Source organism: Balaenoptera borealis, assembly GCF_965194805.1.
Source record: "Balaenoptera borealis genome assembly, chromosome: 15".
Lineage (NCBI taxonomy): Eukaryota > Metazoa > Chordata > Mammalia > Artiodactyla > Balaenopteridae > Balaenoptera > Balaenoptera borealis.
In genome coordinates, this window is record NC_138871.1 from 22,982,447 (window position 1) to 23,002,634 (window position 20,188).

The 20,188-nt window shown below is 32.3% G+C and overlaps 1 protein-coding gene across 2 annotated transcripts in view; it reads left to right on the plus strand.

The window, feature by feature from the left end:
• Positions 1 to 20,188, plus strand: part of LRRTM4 (leucine rich repeat transmembrane neuronal 4) — a 428,974-nt gene that overhangs the window by 39,033 nt on the left and 369,753 nt on the right. The gene's annotated exons all lie outside the window — the stretch shown is intronic.

The following is a 20,188-nucleotide window of genomic DNA, read 5'->3' on the forward strand; positions in this document are numbered from 1 at the left end:
AACATACATTTCTAGTAAAAACTCAGAAAACTAGGAATAAAAGGAAACTTCCTCAACAGATAAGGGTCATTTATAAAATATTGATTGCCAACATCATAAATAATAGTGATGAATGCTTTCACCATAATATCAGGAACAAGACAAAAGTGTCTGCTCTCTGCTTCTATGTAACATAATGTGAAAATTTTAGCCAGTGCAACAGGCAAGAATTAGAAATTAAAGGCATCCAGATGGGAGAGAAGGATATAAAGCTATATCCAGGTAACAGACCATCTAAGTAGAAAATCTAATGGAATCTATGAAACAACAACACAAAACTCACAGAATAAGTGAATTTAGCAAGGTTACAATGTGCCATATTATTATATAAGAAATCGATTGTATTTCTATATTAATAATAAACAAACATTTAAATAAAAACAATGCTATTTATGATAATATCAAAATATGAATTACTTAGAAATAAATCTGACAAAAAATGCCCAAGACCTGATCTGTACTCTGAAAACTACAAAATATTACTAAGAGAAATTAAAGAATACACAAATAATCAGTGACACAGACCTTCCTTATGAATCAGAAGACTGAGTATTATTACAATGTCAATTCTCCCCAGATTGATCTATAGAGTCAATAAAATTCCAAACAACATCCCAGCAGGCTTATTTTTGTGGAAAATGCCACATTGACATTGAAATACTAAATTTCATACTGAAATGCAAAAGACCTAGAATACTCGAATGAAATTTGTGAAGGAAGAGCAAGTTGGAGGGCAAATTACCTTATTTCAAGACTTATAAAGCATTAGTATTCAATACAGTATGAAATTGACATGAAGATAGACAAATAGGCAATGAGTCCATAAGTAAACCCATACATATATGGACAACTGATCTTTGATAAAGATGCAAATGCACTACAAGGGAGAAAGCATAGTCTTTTCAACAAATGAGGTTTGATTTCCATATGAAGAAAATAAAAAAACACTTCATACCTCATATCAATTTAATAATATGGATCATATACCTACATATGGAACCTAAAACTATAAAATTTCTAGAGTAAAATATAAGAGAAAATCTTTGTAGTTTTTTTTTTTTTTTTAGATATGATAACAAAAGCATGATCCATAAAAGAACAAAGTGATAAATTAGACAATCAAAATTAAAAATTTTGCTTTCGGAAAGACACTGTTAAAGGAATAAAAATATAAGCCACAGACTGAGAGAAATGGCTAAAATGCAACTGATGCATGTTAATACCAAGTGTTGACAAAGATGTGGAAAAACTAGAACTGTCATACAATTCTGGTGAGAATGTAAAATGGTAAACTCATTTTGGAAAACCATTTGGCAGGTTCTTAAAAAGTTAAACATGGACCTAACCATGTGACCTAACGCTTCTACTGCAAGGTATTTAATCAGAAAATATGAAAGCACATGCTTATACAAAGACTGGTACATGAGTGAACATAACAGCTATATTTGTAATATGTAATAACTGGAAACCATCCAAATGCCCATCAACAGATTAACAGGTAAACGGATTGTGTTTTATCCATACAGTGGAACACTACCCAGAAATAAAAATGAACTCATCAAGGATACTACACCATAGTAGAATCTCATAATGTTAATGCTGAGTGCTAGTAGCCAAGCAAAAAAGAGAATGTTATGCATGATTCCATTTGTGTAGATCTCTAGAGAATACAAACTAATGTATAGTGATAAAGAAAAGATTAGCAGTTTCCTGGAGATGGAGGGGATTATTGGTAGGAAGTCTAAAAAGGGGCACAAAGAAATTTCTGGGAGTGGTGAATATGTTCACAGTCTTGATTGTGCTGATGGTCTCACTAATGTATACACATGCCAAATCTCACCAAATTGTGTATTTTATATATGTGCAGCACACTGCATGTTAATTGTACTTTGTAAACCTGTTAAAAAATGCAACCACTGTCTTGAAGGAGAATCTCTGGCCTGGACCATACTAAATAAAAAGCAGTGGGGAAAGTCAGTGCACAGATTCGGGGATTGTTCTGTGACAAATTCTTAGAGTAGAGGAGCAGTAATGGGAAAGTAATGGTCTCACTTTTAATTATCTGCTGATATCCTGCCTGAGAGCTTCCTTGATAGTCCACAGGTCTTGGCCAAGAGAATAACTAGAATTATCTAAATGTTGTGAAACTTTGGATCTAGGGACCACTAGCACAAGTCATTTTCCATCACCTACCACTGTGTAGAAGAACCCCTGACAGCCATGAGAAAAATCAAGAAAGATTTGATAATAGAGATCTAGGGAGGGATTGCCTGGTGGTATAAAATCAAAACCAAACCAAACAAATGAGAGGTGAAGCCACTTCTGTCCCTAATTTTTTTAAGCTTAGTTTATTTTTCCTCTTTTAGATTCTCTCCACTCATAGACACAAGCTTGACAGGTCTTTTGTAGTCCAAAATTATTGACAATTAGTTTTAGGTAGACATTCTTTAACATGTTAAGGGAATACTGTGTTTTCAGTTTATAAGAAATTCATATTGAAATTTAACATAGAGGTAAGCCATATCTATGGAGATAATTTCTATTAACTTATTACTAAAGTTTACTTATTTTATGAGAATTCCTAATTTTCAACCATCATCACTTAATACTTGAAACTCTATCACAGAATATCATGGTAATATATGGCTGAAATAAACTGGCTATAAAATATTAAGTATTAGGTATGTATATCTGTAAAAAAATAATTAGTACTTTTTTTTTCAATTTGCCATTTTTATTACCAGAATTAAACTGGGTTTGCTAAATGAATTATGAAGCTTTGCATAATTTTTTCCTCCTTCAATAGTTTAAAGTACATAAAAATCGATATGTATTTTGTTTATGTTATCCTTAAAATTCTTGGGGTCCTGGGTCTTTTGGGAAACATATATTTCTTGACTCATTTTTATACAACTTTATGTTCAAGGATTTATTTAAATAGTCCTCATGAAATGGTTTTGAAAATTTCTACTTTTTAGAAATTAATTTTTAAGATATTCTGTTTATTTGCAGTGGTAGAAATAGATATTTTAAATATTAAAGTAAATAAAAAAGTCTCTCAATTTACAGTTTTATAAATGACTCATTTTCTTAGTCTTAACCCCTTTCTTAAATACACATATTTAATGTATATATCTCATATCTTGATTTTGCTTTCAAGAAATTTGCATATATTTATCATTCTTAAAAAGTTGCTTTAAGAAGTATTTATTAAATATGCCACATAGTCTTCTAATTTTTATTACTGATACATTGATTATTTTTGTTTGTTACCAATTTATACCTTCCCTTAAATATATTTTTTTTTATCTTTTGTATTACTAAATGTGGTTTAGTTTTTAGAATTTCCTCTTTTGTTTCATAATGAAAAACGTTAACCCATGACATTTGTTCAGAGTAGAGTTTTGGCTTGAGCCCTGATGGGTATGGTTCTGATTGTTGATAATTTTCAAACAGATTTTAATTGCTGTTTTATTGTCTATTTTAGGCCTAGTTTTATTAAAGAGAATGGTATACTTTGGTTTTTGTATTTTTGCTTTTTAAGACTTTCAGAAATAATTTTGTTTTCTAATTTTATTACATTACTTTTACTTTGTAAAACAAATTGAGATTTTTCTGTGTTGATCAGTGCACACAATTTTTTTTAAGTATTATAGGCTCTGGGTATGAAAATGTTATTTCTTTCTATGGTACAACTGTAAATATATAAACTATCTTTATGATATTGCTTAAGTTGTATAATTTCTTGCTTATTTATTGATCTCTCAAAACTAAGGGCTATATATAAATTTCATGAAGTTTTCCACATTTAATTTCATAATGGATCCTTAAATCTTAATTATTTTATTTTTTAGTATGAATAGTTTTGTATTTATTACATTTTTATTCTGTATTATTTCCATACATAGATTTTCAGGAATTTTTATGTCCCTTGGGAATGGTACAATTAGAAATATATATCAATGTTTTTTGTCCAGAAAAATTATTTTCACCTATGTTCTATAAAATTTTGTTTTAATTTTGTGATCCTGAATTTTAAAAAATTTCCTAATATACTTTTCTAACATATTAACATAATTTCTAATATTTCATATGTGATTTTAAATGTGAGTTTTCTTTGTTTCAATTTAAGGGATGACTCTTGTAAAATAGTTTTGTATATAATTTAACTAGATTTTTCCTTAGGTCCACTTGAAATTATTCTTATATGTAATTGATACATTCTTCATATTTTATGATTGCATGCTTTTTAATTTTAGACTTTCTCATCTTTATTACACTCAAAATGTACATATCTTGTTTTGTAATTCCAACAATTGTCTTTATTTTTTTCATTTTTTCAATTTCTGATTCCACTAATTATCTGAGAAATGAAGAAATATATAAAATGTTATGCCCACTACCTGAGACAAGGAATTTATCATTCTTTTACTCTTTCCCTCTTCTTCAACAATATATTCTTATTGTTATTTTAGATCTAATTTTGTTATTACATTATCATATAATTTACATATTACTTTAAATCTTTCATATTTTAAATTTTATTTATTTTTTATGGATTGAACAATGGCATTTCAGATTTTTTCGACTTCTCTCTCTTTTATTCCATCGTGTCATTACATCACAGCAATTAAAGTTGTTCATTCTGCTGGACAATGTGGAACTTTGTCATACATTATTCTTTATTTTTTTGGCTGTATCGGGTCTTAGTTGCAGTGCTTGGGATCTTCGTTGCAGCATGCGGGATCTTTTGATGCAATGAGCGGGCTCTTCATTGTGGCACGTGGGCTTCTCTCTAGTAGTGACATGCAGGCTCTAGAGCACACAGGCTCAGTAGTTGCAGCATGTGGGCTCTCCAGTTGTGGCATGTGGACTCTAGAGCGAGCAGGCTTAGTCTCCCTGGAACATGTGGGATCTTAGTTCCCCAACCAGGGATCGAACCTGCATCCCCTGCATTAGAAGGTGGATTCTTAACCACTGGACCACCAGGGAAGTCCCTGTTGTACATTATTCTTATATTTATCTAGGATGTGCTAAGCTACTGTTTGAGATGTGATAAGCCCTTTAAATCTGTATATGGGTATTTTTCATCTCAGGGACATTGCTAATTGTCATCCAATTATTTTTCTGCTTTACTTCCTTTATCTCTTTTTCACTTCTGTGTTTATCCATATTTGGCTAATCATTCACTTTCCTCCTTATCTATTTTGTAATCTCTCAATATTTCCCAGCTTTTTAATTTCCTTTTACATTCAAAGTATTATTTTCAAATATTTCTTCTGTTACTTAAATTTTCAACAAACTATTTTGATTTTATATCTTTTAATGTAGATTTTTTCTCTGAAATTTGCTCTTTTTAGAAGTCTCTTAAGTCTGTTTTTTCTTTTCTCTCCCTCTCTCTCATTCTCTCTCCTATATTCTCATACTGTTGATTTTTTATACCAAGTTTCTTTCCAGTTTTGATATTCTGTACTCTTTGGTAAATGTCAGATATCACTGTAACTTATATTAAAGGAACCTTTTTGTGAACTGTCTCTCTCATCCTTTTCAAAGTTCTTAATGAGATTGATTTTTCTTTCCTTTCCTTTGTTCTGTCATATATTATTACCAGTCCCATATTTTGTTCTTCATGAGAGAAAGAAAAATTAATTCAGATACAGTATTGTAAAGACACAGGGAGGCAAGGCTGACTATGGTGTCCATTTTACTCTAATGAGGTACTAACATTCTCTATCTAGGCTGCCTAGTTTTCATATGCAGGCACACTTTGTTTTATTGAACTTTACAGATATTGTATATGTGTTTCTTTTTTTAAATTGAAGTATAGTTGATTTATAGTATCATATTAGTTTTGGGTGTAGAACATAGTACTTCAATATTTTTATAAATTATACTGCATTTAAAGGTATTATAAAATATTGGTATATTTCTTGTGTTGTACAGTATATCCTTGCAGCATATTTGTTTTATACAGAGTAGTCTATACCTCTTAATCACCCACTCATATCTTGCCCCTTTCCCAAATTCTCACCCTTAGTAACCACTAGTTTGTTCTCTATATCTGTGAGTCTATTGTTTTTGTTATATTCATTTGTTTGTCTTAATGTTTAGATTCCACATATAAGTGATAACATACAGTATTTGTCTTTTCTGTCTGACTTATTTCACTAAGCATAATACACTCCAGGTTCATCCATGTGGTTGCAAATAGCAACATTTCATTCTTTTATGGCTGAGTGATATTCCATTGTGTGTGTGTATGTGTGTGCATGTGTGTGTGTGTGTGTGTATAGCTTCTTCTTAATCCATTAGTCTGTTGATGAACACTTAAGTTGCTTCCACATATTGACTATGATAAATAATGTTGCTATGAAATCAGGGTGAGTGTATCTTTTCAAATTAGTGTTTTCATTTTCTTTGGATATATACCCAGGGGTGGAATTGCTGAATCACATTGTAGTTCTAGTGTTTGGTTTTTGAGGAACCTCCTTACTGTTTTCCATAGTGGCTGCACCAATGTGCATTCCTACCAAAAATGTTCCCTTTTCTCCACATCCTCACCAACATTTGTTATTTGTGGTCTTTTTGATGATTGCAATTCCAACAGGTGTGAGGTGATATCTCATTGTGCATTTGATTTGCAATTATCTGATGATTAACAATGTTGGGCATCTGTTCATGTTCCTGTTGTCCGTCTGTATATCTTCTTTGCAAAAATGTTTATTCAGGTCTTCTGTGTATTTCTTTTAATCAAGTTGTTTGTTTTTTGATATTGAGTTGTATGTGCTGTTTATATACTTTGGATCTTAACCTGTTATATGTCATATTATTTGCAGATATTTTCTCCCATTCAGTGGGTTGTCTTTTTATTTTCCTGGTGGTTTTCTTTGCTGTATAAAAGTGTATAAGTTTAATTAGGTCACATTCTTTTATTCTTTTTTTTTTCACATTAAATTATTTTATTTATAGCCCCACTGTTTTAGATGTACATTTATGGACTATCCAAAAGCAGTATTTTTTTAGCAATCCTGGAAATTTTAAATACTCTAAGCAACTCCCAAAGATCAAGTTGTCAAGTTCCTGACTGAGGACATCCTTAGGTCATCTTTGTGCTCCCAGATAGTAAGTAGTCAGCTAGCAGCAGTTTATGTTTCAAGCATCCATCTTTCACCTGAACGAAAATTAAAACCAACAAGGTGGCAAAGGGCACACCAGGCCACTGCCCTCCATGCGTTCAGGGACTGGGAGCCTCAGACCCAGCCTGGCTGTGGCACCCCAGCCGTCAGAGGCCAGGCGGCCACAGGCCTGGGACAGTCCGAACCTCCGCCGCCGAACAGGCCGAAAGAGAGGTGAGGTTAGAAAGCCATTCTTTTATTCTTGCTTTTGTTTCCTTTGCCTTAAGAGACAGATCCAAAAAAAAATATTGCTGCAATTTATGTCAGAGACTGTTGCCTCTATGCTTTCTTCTAGGAGTCTTATGGCTTATGGTCTTACATATAGGTCTTTAACTCATTTTGAGTTTATTTTCCTATATGATATGAGAAGATGTTCTAATTTTATTCTTTTACATGTAGTTGTCCAGTTTTCCCAGCACCACTTAGTGAAGAAACTGTATTTTCTCTGTTGTATATTCTTACCTCCTTTATCGTACATTAATTGACCATAATTGTATGAGCTTATTTCTGGGCTCTCTATTCTGTTCCATTGATCTATGTGTCTGTTTTTGTGTCAGTATAATACTGTTTTGATGATTGTAGCTTCATAGTATAGTTTGAAGTCAGGAAGTGTGATACTTACAGCTTTTTTCTTTTTTCTCAAGATTGTTTTAGATATTTGAGGTCTTTTGTGTTTCAATATATATTTGAGGATTATTTGTTCTAGTTCTGTGAAAAATGGGTATTTTGATAAGAATTGCATTAAATCTGTATATTGCTTTGTGTAGTGTGGATATTTTAACAATATTAATTCTTCCAATCAATGAACACTAGATATATTTTAATTATTTTGTATAATCTTCAATTTTCTTCATCACTGTTTTATAGTTTTCAGAGTATAGGCCATTCACCTCCTTGGTTGTTTATTCCTAGATATTTTGGGGTTTTTTTGATGTGATCTTAAACATGATTTTTTTCTCTTTCTGATAGTTCATTATTAGTGCATATAAAAGCAACAGATTTCTGTATATTATCTTATATCTTGCTACTTTACTGAATTCATTTATTAGTTCTCGTAGATTTTTGGTGGCAAATTTAGGGTTTCCTTAATATAGTATCATGTCATCTGCAAATAGTGACAGTTTTAATTCTTCCCTTCCAATCTAGAGGCCTTTTATTTTTTCAGGTCTGAGTCCTGTGGCTAGTACTTCCAATACTGTGTTATAGAATTGGCAAGAGTAGGCATCCTTGTCTTGACCCAGATTTCAGAGGAAAAGCTTTCATTTTTTCACTGTTGAGTATGGTGTATGGTTTTGTCATAAATGGTCTTTATTATATTGAGATATGTTCCCTCCTTCAATGAGGGTTTTTATCATCAATGGATGTTAAATTTTATCAAATTCTTTTTCTGCATCTATTGAGATGATCATGTGATCTTTATCCTTCCTTTTGTTGAAGTGGTGCATCACATTGATTGATTTGTGGATATTGAACCATTCTTGCATCCCTGGAATAAATCCTAGTTGATCATGGATTATTTCACTACTAGTGATCAATCTGTTCATATTTTCTAGTTCTTTCTGATTCAGTCTTGGAAGGTTGGATGTTTCTAGAAATCTGTCCATTTCCTGTAGGTTGTCTAATTTGTTGGCATATAACTGTTCATAGTATTCTCTTATGATTTCTTGTATCTCTGTGATATAAGATGTTATTTCTCCTCTTTAGTTTTTTTATTTTATTTGTGTCTTCTCTCTCTTCTTTTCTTGATGACCCTGGCTAAAGTCTTATGAATTTTGTGTATCTTTTCAAAAAACCAGCTCTAGGTTTTATTGATCTCTTCTATAGTGGTTTTTTTATTTGTCTTTATTTTATTTATTTCCTCTCTGATACTTATTATTTCCTTTCTTCTGCTAACTTTGGGCTTTGTTCTTTTTTTTTCAAATTTCTTAGATTGTAGTTTAGGTTGTTTACTTGAGATTTTTCTTGCTTCCTGGGGTAGACCTGTATCTCTATAAACTTCTCTCTTTGAACTGCTTTTGCTGCATCCCACAGATTTTGGAAACTTGTGTTTTATTTTCATTTGTCTCAAGGTATTTTATGATTTCCTCTTTGATTTCTTCATGACCCAGTGGGTTTTAGTGGCATGTTGTTTGGTTTACAAGTGTTTTAATTTGTCCCATTTTTCTTGCTATACTTGAATTCAAGTTTCATATGGTTATGATTGCAAAAGATGCTTGATATAATTTCTATCCTCATAAATTTTTGAAACCTGTTTTGTGGCCTAGCATGTGATCTATTATGGAGAATGTTTCATGTGCACTTGAAAAAAATGTGTATTTGGCTGGTTTTGGATGAAATGTCTTGCAGATATCCAACTTGTAAATCCAACTGATCTAATCTGTTTTTTAAGAATACAGTTTTCTTATTGATTTTCTGTCTGGATGATTTTTCCATTGGTGTAAGTGGGTTGTTATAGTCCCCCACTATTATTGTGTTATTGTCCATTTTTCCCTTTATGTATGTTCATATTTGCTTTATATATTTAGTTGCTCCTATATTAGGTACATGCATTTTAATAAGTGTTATATCTTCTACTTGTATGGAACTGTGCCCATATAAAAAGGCATACTTAATAAATACTGTGTGTTCTGACTGCTCCCGTGCTCTCTTCCCATGCTCTGACACAAAGCAATGTTGAAATTAGGCCAGTTAATAACCTCTCAAGGTCTTATAAGTGTCCAAGTAAAAGAGTTGCATGTCTCTACCTTTAAATCAAAGGTAGAAATGATTAAGGTTAGGGAGGAAAGCATGTTGAAGGCCAGGTTGGGACAAAATATAGGCCTCTTGCACCAAAGAGTTAGACAAGTTTTGAATACACAAAAAAAGTTCTTGGCAGAAATTAAAAGTGCTACTCCACTAAACACACAAATGATAAGAAAGTGAAACAGCCTTATTGCTTATATGGAGAAAGTAGTCTGGAGAGATCAAATCAGCCACAACAGTCTTTAAGCTGAAGCCTATTCCAGAGCAAGGCCCTAACTCTCCTCAATTCTGTGGAAGCTGAGAGAGTTAAGTAAGCTGCAGAAAAAATGTCTGAAGCTAGCAGAGGTTGATTCATGAGGTTTAAGGAGCAAAGCCATCTCTATAACATGAAAGTGCAAGGGGAAGCAGCAAGTACTGATGCAGAAGTTGCAGCAAGTTATCAAGAAGATTTAGCTAAAATAAATAATAAAAGTGGCTACTCTAAACAACACATTTTTCAGTGTAGATGAGACAGACTTATATTGGAAGAAGATGCCATCTAGGTCTTTCATAGCTAGAGAGTAGAAGTTATTGCTTGACTTCAAAGCTTCAAAGGACAGGTTGATTCCCTTGTTAGGGACTAATGCAGCTGGTGACTTTAAGTTAAACCCAATATTCACTTACCATTCCAAAAATTCTAGAGCCCTTAAGAAACATACTAAATTGACTCAGCCTGGGCTCTATAAATGCAACAACAAACCCTGGATGACAGCACATGTATTTACAACATAGTTTATGGATATTTTAAGTGTACTGTTGAGACCTACTGCTCAGAAAAAAAGATTTCTGTCAAAATATGACTGCTTATTGACAACACACCTGGTCACTCAAGACCTCTGATGGAGATGTACAAAGAGAATAATGTTGTTTTTATGCCTGCTAACAGAACATCCCTTCTGAAGACCATGGATCAAGGAGTAATTTTGACTTTCAAGTCTTTTTATTAAATAATAATACATTTCTTAGCTGCCATAGATAGTGATTCCTCTAACGAATCTGTGCAAATTCAATTTAAAAGCTTTTGGAAAGGATTCACCTTTCTAGATGTCATGAAGACCATTTGTGATTCATGGGTAGAGGTCAAAATATCAACATTAATAGGAGTTTGAAAGTAGTTGATTCCAACCCTCATGAATGACTTTGAGGTGTTCAAAACTTCAGTGGAGAAAGTAACTGCAGATGTGGTGGAAATAGCAAGAGAACTAGAATTAGAAGTGGAACCTAAAAATGTGACTGTATTGACACAATCTTGTGATAAAACATGAATGGATGAGGAGTTGTTTCTTACGCATGAGCAAAGAAATTGGTTTCTTGAGTTGGAATCTACTCCTGGAGAAAATGCTTTGAGGATTGTTTAAACGACAAGAAAGGACTCAGAATATGAGATAAACATAGTTGATTAAGCAGAAGTAGGGTTTGACAGGATTGACTTTGATTTTGAAAAAAATGTTCTACTGTGGGTAAAAATGCTATCAAACAGCATTACATGCTCCAGAGAAATCATTAGTGGAAGGAACGATCAATCATGCAACAAACTTCATTGTCTTATTTTAAGAAATTGACACAGCCACCCAGTCTTCAGCAACCAACACTCTGATCAGTCAGCAGCTGTCAGCATCAGGGGAAGATTCTCCACCAGCAAAAGGATTAAGACTTGCTGAAGGCTCAGATGATGATTAGCTTTTTTTAGCAAGAAAGTATTTTTTAAAATTATGGTTGTGCATTTTTTTTTCTTTAGACATAATATTATTGCACATTTAATAGGTTACAGTATAGTGTGAACATATCCTTTATATCCGCTGGGAAACCAAAGAAGTTGTCTGACTCACTTTATTGTCATATTCACTTTATTATAGTGGTCTGGAACTGAACTCCCAATATCACCGAAGTATGCTTGTACTTTGCAGCAAGATAGGATAGTAAAATAAAAAGTTATATTGTGAACTGCCATTCAAGTTCTTGTGATAGCAAAAATATCCTCTTCTTGTAAGGACTTTTCTTCTGTGGACTGCACCTCCCAGAATATACTTCTGCTCTTCTTACTACTAGATATACCCTTATATTAGAGGAATATGAATCTCTGTAGAAATATTGTATTTTTCCCATATTATTGTTTTTTTTTACATTTAGGTTTAATTTTATTCCAAATTTATGAAAAAATATACTTTAGTAAAAGTATGTAAGGTATTGTCAGTGTTCCCTGACATCTTTATAAGATAATTTTTCCTTTTTCAGTTCTTTATTATGCTTTATGTCTTGTAAAATAGACTCAGTCTTCAAATAATTGCTTAAAGGACAAACAGATATAAGTGGTATATGTTATGGATCTTTCTGTATATGGATGTGTCTCTCTGTTTTCTCCGTACTTATAATCTAGCAAGGCTGAGCCTAAAGTTATTTTTGGGCACATACTGCTACACTTCTGATATTTAGTGTTGAAGATAAGTAATACGTTTAAGAACTATAAATGAAGGTTGGGTGGCTAGTTTTCTTTTTGGCGCAGTTCTTGCATCTTTGGAAACAATGGTGGACAATAAGGAAGGGATTAAACTTTTGCCTGACTGTTTTCAGGAACCATTATTTCATGATACTACGTGTATTTATTCCATGTAGCAGTGTCTCAGTCAGGATCTATTTATCTAATTGTTTGAAAGGGTCATTCAATATCTGTGAAAAGATTAGCTTTCTGTCTTAGTTTTCAATCCTATTTTAATAGTCATTATTTTTTATCTGTGTATGATGGAACGATAAGTTGGGAAGCAGAGTAGCACAGTGGAAGTGTGCTGGGCCCATAGTGATGAGGTGGGAGAGTCTGCTATGTATGAGAGTCTGCTACCTATATGCCATTTTATCTTTATGAAAAAAACATGCATGTGATTTTGATATCTGCAAATATAATAGTCAACTATTATTAATTCTCTTAAATTGGGTAGGCTTGGTTTACCCAATTTTAAAATAAATTGATTAAATAGAGGCACTATAAAAGATATAACAACTTTTATAATATAATGTCTTTATCTTTATATAGCAGTTGAATAATTTCAATCACATTTCACAAAATATGAATACATCTAAACTCAAGATAGCATGTTCTTTAGCAAGGGGTTTGTTACCTCCATTATACAAACTTATATCTCCTATCACACTTTAAATCTTCTTTGAATATCATACAGATAATACTAAGGAAGATCAAGGATGGGAAGAGTACACGAGAGTCATTAGAAGTTAGAAATCTAGTATAGGTTTTGCCACCTTGGTCCATTCAGCTACAACTCTTGCATGCTGTAAGAGGTAATTATTATTATTTTTTAATACTAAATACTTTAGGCAAGCTCCAAGGGTACCTATGATAATTATTCCTTAAGCTCTGTAGACCATGATTTTGAAATAAAGAAAACTCTTAAAGATGCATGTTGATCTAAATGTTTAATGTTTCCTATAGCAGGATTGTTTAAAATAAAGTACTTTTGTGAACAAGCCATTCTTGGCTATAGGACTTGTTGCTTTGTGCAATCATAAATCAGAGTTTATATTACAAGTAGTTGTTTAAATATTTTGAATATCAGTCCATAGTTCTCCAAATCACAGTAAAAGCAAACTTCTAAGAAAGACTGATAAGTTGTAGATAAAATGCAGTTCTGTGTAAATGAAAACATGAAGGGCCACCTGTGGATATAACTCATGTGTTATCTGCAAAGGGTAATAGTTGCACAGGTTTAGACAGATAATAGTCTTCTGGACTAGAGGCAGTTTGAAGAAATCAGAAGTAAACATCATATAGTAGTATTGAAAAATCAAGAAATATAGAGACAATTTGGTCATCCTTGTTTGTATTACTAATACATATACCTGTTAGATAGACTAGTAGACTTTGGGTAATGTTTTATAACATTTTATGAAGTCACAAATAGATATGGATTATTAAAGCCCTTTGCGCCTCTACCAAACAGATAAGTGCATTGTGTAAGACTCATTCTAGTGCCTGGTTCAAACATGGCAAAGACTATAAGTGTTGGATAAGAAGAGAGGTTGTAAACCAGTTTATTAATTCCTGAAATTGATTAGATCATAGTATTGGAAATTAATTCATATTTGTTTGTAGTAAAGAACAGCTTGTTGTTTTGCTTGATAGATCTGAAAATATGTCACTTTAAGAATCTATTAAATTTTCAACGTGCTGCTCTTTCTACTTAATTTAAAAATTTTCATTATTTAACTGGTATTTACACAGTCCTTCGGTGTGCTATAAATTATTTGTGAGAATAGAAATATTTACCTATTTAACTCTTACTGCATGCTGTTATCTCTGATAGTCTCTTTCCATTCAAATGAGAGCAGAACATTTCTAATATAGATCTGTCATTTTTAGATGTTTATCACAAGAGTTGGAAATGGACATTATCATCTCTTTGACATTATTTATTTCTTCATCTCAGTGAACTTATTTAAAAGTGTACATAGGTCAGTGATCAATCATGCCATATATGTAAACTTTAAAAATAGTTTTTTAACTTGCTTAATAATATCACTTTTTTCATAAGAAGTATGCAATTATATGTAATTATAGTGGCTCCATCCTTGTAATCTATAATCCATAATATTATACCATATCCTTTTTTTAAGTTTGTCACAAAATAAATATAGTTTTTCACACAAATATCTCTTTGCCACAGTGATTGAGGAAAATATTTTATTATTTTTTTCTAAGACAGGGAATAATCCCTCCCTCTTCTCTCTCTCTCACTCTCTCTTTGTCTGAGTAGGAAGAGAAAGGACACAATACACAGTTTTTCATTTGTTTCCAAAATCCGTTAGTTCAGATATTTTTAACTTCTATGAGAATAACTGCCATTACTATTTATTTCTGATGAAACTGCTCTATTGAGTTGGAAGGAAATGTATATTCCAATCAGTGTGAAACAATAGCCAATTAAAATAGTCTTCATGGCTTAAGAAGTGGTAGCTATGTAACAATCTCTGAATATTTATTGTGTTCCTATATGGCGTGTTAGAAGTTTCAAATTTATTTTAAAAATGCAGCCCTTCCTTTGAGGAAGTATATGGATGAAGCTGACAATCTTCATTTTTGTTGAGTGCCTCCAAGGCTATCTTCTCAAAGAACAAATCTTATGTCACATTCCTGATTTGAAAATCTCCTTGACTTCCTTTCTCTTCCTGATAACATCCAAACTCTTAACCTCTTTATAATCTTTATAACCTGATTTCAAACCTTCTATCCGAATTAAAATCCTGTTAATCCCCATTATATATATCTTTTTTTCCCAGCAGGAGCCCTTTGGTTCACAACTATAAAGGAACATCACATTTTTCTTCACTTACTGGGTCTTTGTTCATAGTTTTTCTCTCTATGTAGATTACAATTTGCCCTATTGTATCTACTTGGAAAATCACCCTCAATTAAGATCCAGTTCAAATTTTATCTTCAACTCTCCAAGTGACTTAGTGTATACTCTTATGTATTCTCAAGTTTTGCATGCTCTCTGTGTCTCTCCAAATTTACAATAGATGACCCACTTTAAAAAAGGAAAAAAACTCTTTGTTTACATACTATTCCCCACAGTTGAATTTGAGCTCATTGGATTAAAAACCTATATTGTATTTATCTTTAATATCTAGGAGTCTCATAAATTGTCTAACATAAAATGTTTTCAAAAATAAATTTTAAAAGTACACATGGTCTAAAGAACATATTAAATCCTGCAAATAACTGAATGAGCAGAAACCAATTTTGGAACCTATTATAATTCTACTTGAGATCCTGATTCATTGAGAATTTTTTTTTTAACATCTTTATTGGAGTATAATTGCTTTACAATGGTGTGTTAGTTTCTGCTTTATAACAAAGTGAATCAACTATACATATACACTGAATTTTTGTTTTTAGCCTGAGTTTTCCTGATCTGTTTTTCTGTAAAGATTCTATGTGTATATATTCCTCAGTGTTCTCTATTGATAAATATGTCATTAATTTCCATTTATTCTTGGGTAAATTTAAATTATAGTAATTAAAACCAGTGATTGCAAGATAGTTCTTAATTAACTGTTAAAACAATAAAGAGAAAGTGAGTTTATCAATACAAAGAAAAAACCCTGAGAATTTGTTTTTTAAATTTTTAGCATTTGCATTTAATTAAATAAAATAATTTAAAAATTAGAGTTATACTTTCCAGCATCAAAGTTATGTTGTGGATGTCTGAAATGTGTTTCTAGTTAGCATACTAAAAATTATAAATTTAAGAAAACTTTATTGTAATTATTAATGGCTCTGTGCAGTGTTCTTGACCTTGAGAAAGAGATTCTTAAAAGGCAAACTATAAATTTCAGAAAAAGCCCTCATATTCTAGACCAATTTGAATCCATAGGTACCCCTTTGCTGTCTCGTGTCAGGCTCAAGAATACAGACATCTCTTCAGACACAGACAACTAACCTGGCCAAAATATATGAATGATTCATGATTTATACAAAGGGGTAGGTAGCTTAAGTGTGTTAGAGGAAAAAAAAAATATTGAAAATATCAGAAAAATTGTCATTGGGCTGTAAAAACAACTCAATCTAACTGTGCAAGAAATCTTCTGTTGCTAACTGAAGTGCTTGGTTACCCAGTAGCCAAAAACCCTGACTTGGTATCTGAAACACTACCTACTGCCTGCCTGTTAATGACACCACTTGCTTCTTAACCTATATATGCCTAGACACTCTTCAGTTACACTCAGACCAGTCAAATAAATGCAGCCCAACTATACTTCACTATGCTATGGCCTAATGGTAACACAACAACACATACTATCTGTATTAGACAAACTTCTAAGACTGAGTTAGCAATGAGGTAAAAACAAACAAACAAACAAAAGTACTTTGAAGTATTAAAAAGAAGTCTATATAAAATGGATAGAATCTTTGACTTATAATAGACAATCAGTAAATTCAAGCTATTATTAAAGATACTTACCATCCATTCCAGCTATACTTAAATGCTCAGCTTGCTTCATTAACCAAAAATAATGTTACTAAAATTTATTAGGTAGATAAACTTGGTTTTTTTTTCACACCACTAACTTTCATGAGAAGAGCTGTCACAGATAGCTACCCCAAGGTTTTTTCAGTTCACTCATTTAGATTTCAATTCACATTCAAGGTCATTTTTGTTCTCTAGCTGCCTAGAGCTTCTCACCAAAGAGGAAACTTCACTCAAGTTTTCTTGCTAGGACTTTGACATCCTCTCTTATTTACCCACCTATCACTCATATGAATTAAAAAATACCCTATGCAGTCTTCCAGATTTTCACCCAAGATAAAAAACTCACTTATCATACATAAGTCTTTAGATGATATATTCATAGATAGATAGATAGATATGCAGATATGCACTGTAACTTAGAATCTCATGGCATTTAACCCAATAACTTGAAATTTTATATTAGATAAAAAATATTTTGAGGGAGGGGACAAATGGGTTTCATTATTCATCAGTTAATACTAATTAATTCTATTAAATGAAATATATTCTCAATAAATAAATGAGATTATAAAATTTTAAAACCTGATTTTGAAAGTGATACATGTTAGAGTTATTTGCAAAAAATTACAGAAGGATGAAAGATATTTTGCCATGTCAGTTTATATCTAAAAATGTATTAGTCAACATATTACATAAAGATTTTGAATTTTTAAATTTGTCATGTAATTATTTTTTCTTCTATGGATCGACACCTCTCTGGAATCTGTGTCAAGTTTTATTTTCTAATATTTTCAAATGGAATAGAAAGTTAATTACATGTCCTAATTAGTCTTTTAAAAACATGTCTATGAAATTTTTTTATTCAAAAATACATTGTTTTTTAGTAATTTATATTTCATTTTTTCTTTCTTTGCCTTTTCATTTACTTCATGAAGTCTCAAAAACATCATGTAGGGTATTCGATTTAAAATCCAGTGCCTTGTAGGAAATCAAACAAGAAATAAAAGCTCATCCTATTCCCTCACAGTTGGAATAAAGACTGGCCAAATCATATGGGAAAAAAGCACCAGCAATTTCAAATTAGTGAGAATCAACGATGGTCATTCATTACATGCTTCCCCCATCCATCATCTTCTTTTTATAAGTCACTAATTCAAACTCAGGAAAAGTTTAGCTACCCATTGACTTGAAACATGTAACATTTCATTTGAAATTTTAGAGCATTTTTTCATTATCTTCATATAGCTGGTTAGAAATTGGAGTTATACACTGGTTTTATGTCCTAAAATTTGCAACAGAACTCTCAACCCAGGAATTTTGAGAGAAATACTGTGTTTCATGCTTAGGTCCCAAAATAACTACAAGAAAAAAAAAAAAAAATCAACCTCCACCCTCTTGTTATGTTATACTGTAGTCTTGTTATGTGAAATAGGTTAACCTGGAGCAGTTGCCCTCATCCTTGGATAATCACACTTTTTTGGAAAAGAGGTTTTCAAGTTTATGTATCCATGAAAAGAACTGACAAGGGATGCCTGAGACAAATACCACACACTTCCAAAAACAAAACAAAACAAAACAAACAAACAAAACATCTCACAATCTTCAATTAAGAAGCAAATAATGTAGAAGGAGAAATTAAGGGTGGCTCCTAGTGCACGAGAAGGTGGGTGGTGGAATCTCTGCCCTTGACTTTTGTCTCTCCCTTCATCTCAAACCTGGAGGATGAAGAGGCTCCACTAGCTAGAGAACCATGGCACATCCATTATTTTAATTTTTTTATTTGAATTTTATTTTATTTTTTCATATAGCAGGTTCTTATTAGTTATCTATTTTATACATATTAGTGTATATATGTCAGTCCCCATCTCCCAATTCATCCTACCACCACCACCGCTGCCCCACTTCCCCCTCTTGTTGCCATACGTTTGTTCTCTACATCTGTGTCTCTATTTCTGCCTTGAAAACCGGTTCATCTGTACCATTTTTCTAGATACTACATATATGCATTAATGTACAATATTTGTTTTTCTCTTTCTGACTTACTTCACTCTGTATGACAGTCTCTAGATCCATTCATGTCTCAACAAATGACCCAGTTTTGTTCCTTTTTATGGCTGAGTAATGTTCCATTGTATATATGTACCACATCTTCTTTATCCACTTGTCTGTTGATGGGCATATAGGTTGCTTCCATGACCTGGCTATTGTAAATAGTGCTGCAATGAACATTGGGGTGCATGTCTCTTTTTGAATTATGGTTTTCTCTGGGTATATGCCTAGTAGTGGGATTGCTAGGTCATTTGGTAACTTTATTTTTGGTTTTGTAAGGAACCTCCATACTGTTCTCCATAGTGGCTGTATCAATTTACATTCCCCCAACAGTGCAAGAGGGTTCCCTTTTCTCCACACCCTCTCAATCATTTGTTGTTTGTAGATTTTCTGATGATGCCCATTCTAACTGGTGTGAGGTGATACCTCATGGTAGTTTTGATTTGCATTTCTCTAATAATTAGTGATGTTGAGCAGGTTTTCATGTACCTATTGGCCATCTGTATGTCTTCTTTGGAGAAATATCTATTTAGGTCTTCTGCTCAATTTTGGATTGGGTTGTTTGTTTCTTTAATATTGAGCTGCATGAGCAGCTCATTAATTTATATATTTTGGAGATTAATCCATTGTCCATTGATTTGTTTGCAAATATTTTCTTCCATTCTAAGGGTTGTCTTTTCAAATTGTTTATAGTTTCCTTCGCTGTGCAAAAACTTTTAAGTTTCATTAAGTCCCATTTGTTTATTTTTGTTTTTACTTCCATTACTCTAGGACATGGGTCAAAAAAGATCTTCAGTGATTTATGTCAAAGAGTGTTCTTCCTATGTTTTCCTCTAAGAGATTGATGGTGCCTGGCCTTACATTTAGGTGTTTAATCCACTTTGAGTTTATTTTTGTGTATGGTGTTAGGGAGTGTTCTAATTTCATTCTTTTAAATGCAGCTGTCCAGTTTTCCCAGCACCAATTATTGAAGAGACAGTCTTTTCTCCATTGTATATCCTTGCCTCCTTTGTCATAGATTAGTTGACCATAGGTGCCTGGGTATACCTCTGGGCTTTCTATCCTGTTCCATTGATCTGTATTTCTGTTTTTGTACCAGTACCATATTGTCTTGTTACTGTAACTTTGTAGTATAGTCTGAAGTCAGGGAGTCTGATTCCTCCA